Here is a 2,828-nt window from a genome sequence, read left to right as displayed (position 1 = left end):
AAAAGAACGTTTCCCAGAATATCAAATTTAACCCCCTGTAGAAGCATAACGAGATTAGGAAACAGATAATTCTTGTTATATTTAATTGTTTTTTATATTCGGTTTAAGCGATTATGAAGCATTTTTGTTGTTGTATATCGTATGCCTGAAGTTATTGTTGAACTCATGTTCAATGTTTTATAAATTGAGAATATAAACAAGCGTAACCTTATACTATTGCGTTGTTTTCCCGATTATATTAATAGCCTCGGAGTCGGATTATGAATGACCTGTACTACGTTATTAAGACGCAGCAGATAGTGGACTATTGTAATAATTCATAAATAATTTATTCCACGACACGTATAATACAAACATTGTTTATTGATTATTTTCTATATAAGCTCCGTTCAAAAATATTCCATTTGACACGATATTCACATAATGTTTCCATTTGTGAATGAATATAGTTGGAGAACTCATACCTCTTGCATAAATTATACAATTCTTTCTCGCGCGGATACGGCATGTGTGGCGGGTAGTAGGCTTTCCGTAGATAAGCCGAACTGACTTAATGCGCTGTCTTTGGGTGTCTTAGAGTGTTCCAATAGATATGTGTCAAGCCCAACTAATGAATCCATCTGCTGATTTTACAGATTTCATTACACTATACAGTTCTTTTTCTTCTTCTTCCAAGTAATGGCCACCTTGAACGGATTGAAGATTTTTGCCATGGTGCGCGTTAGAGATAAAGAAAAGAGAAAGTGAGAGTAAAAAAAAGTGAAGTATATACAGTGTGAGATAAAAGCGGAGGGGAAGTTAGATAAAGTGTTTGGCTAGTTGAGATCTGAAGACCTCGACTGAGCCAGCTGACAGTATATCTGGTGGAAGGTTGTTCCTTTCCCTGATGGTTCTCGGGAAGAATGATTGTTGGCGATAGAGCGTTCTGCAGAATGGGATGTGGAAGTAGAATAAGTTGTTTGTTGGTTCGGACTTGTTGAGATTTGGTTTGAGGCGATTTTCGGATGGTATGTGTACGAGATTGTTTACAATTTTATAAAACATTATGAGTCGTGCTTCTTTGCGTCGGTCTTCTAGTGATTTCCACTGGTGGTCTTTCAGCATGTCTGTAACGCTTGAGCGATTATGGTATCTGTTTTTGACGTATCTGGCTCCTCGACGTTGGATCATTTCCAGCCTATCCGTATCAGATGTTCAGGTTTCTTCGGATGAAGCTTAGGTTTCTGCTGGCTTTACTACTGATGTTGTTAATGTGTTCGCCCCAGTCTAGCTTTTCATTTAATGTACATCCAAGGTATTTGATTGATTTGACATGTTCTAAAACGTGGTTATGGAGTTTATATTGATGGATGATGGTTTTGCGCTTGCGGGTTATTGAGATGACTTGGCATTTTTCTGGGTGAAATTCCATTTTCCATTTATTTTCCCACGATGCTAGTTTGTTTAGGTCTTCTTGTAATTGTATGCAGTCTGTGTCTCCTGATATGGTGAGGTATGCAATGGTGTCATCAGCAAATAGTCGGACAGTCGATTTAAGGCCGTCTGGGATGTCATTTATGTAGAAGAGGAAGAGGGATGGGCCGAGGACAGATCCTTGGGGGACGCCAGAGTCGACTTGTACTGTGTCTGAGGATTCGCCTTCTAGCACGACCTTCTGCGTTCTGTTTGTAAGGAATGCTTGGATCCAGGCTAGGATCTTTCCTTGTATGCCATAGAGTCGAGCTTGTGAAGGAGGAGGCTGTGGTGTACCTTGTCGAACGCTTTCGAGAAGTCCATTACAAGGACATCACTTTGGTGGCCATTCTCCATGTTTTGGGTCACGTCATCTGTGAACTCCAGGAGCTGGGTTTCACAAGATCTGCCCTTTCGAAATCCGTGTTGTAGTGGGTGGAGTAATTTGTTTGTTTCTGCGTGTTTCATGATGTTGCTGGTAACAATGTGTTCTAGGAGTTTGCAGCAGATGCAAGTTAGAGATATTGGTCTGTAGTTAGCTGGGTCATTTGTGTTTCCTTTTTTGAAGACTGGAGTTACGTTCGCCTTTCGCCAGTCGTCTGGGATGGTGCTGGTGTCTATAGAGAGTTGGAATATGCTAAATAAAGGACCAACTAATTGTTTTTAATGAAAATACAATACTGCTCCAGCAGCTGGAGTTTCACTTCTTTATATTGTAAGAATAGGTGATATTTCTTTTGAAAGTTCTTTTAGGATTCGTGGGTTGATTTTATCTGGACCTGCAGCTTTGAATGGGTTGAGTGAGTTGAGAAGTTTTTCTATTCCGACGGTAGATATAGTGATTTCAGGAGCAGGTTGAGATTTCATGCTGGTCATGTATTTGTTGGTCTTGAATTCTTCAGCCGATATGTTGGGACTTTTGGTGAATACTGATTGGAACTGCTTGTTGAGGATGTTGGCGTTTGGCAGTTGTTCAAACTGTGCATAGTTCTTGAATGATTGCAGTTGATTAAAGTTATAATCAAACTAGGATTGTTTAATGGGCTTTCCTCTAGAGTTATTGTATTAAAAATGATAAACGAGACAAGAAAACACAATTAAAAAGTAATAGATACGAGATTGCATATATTGCTAGTTATAATTGGCTCTAAAGGAATGCATCATGTAATATATCATTGAGTAACAAGATCAAGCTAGCGGCAATATTACTTTGTAATGGTGCACAACAAAGACATTGAATTCCTTCTGCAGCAAATACGAATATATTTAAACCTTTTTATAAAATAACTGTTTTGTTCAAAATATAATCATTATTTATTTCTGCGACATTATTTTTTTTTATTTATTAGTAGTATCTAACCGTTAAACCGACCGGA

This window comes from Dreissena polymorpha, chromosome 1 (genome assembly GCF_020536995.1).
Source record: "Dreissena polymorpha isolate Duluth1 chromosome 1, UMN_Dpol_1.0, whole genome shotgun sequence".
NCBI lineage: Eukaryota > Metazoa > Mollusca > Bivalvia > Myida > Dreissenidae > Dreissena > Dreissena polymorpha.
Note: the sequence above shows the minus strand (reverse complement) of the source record.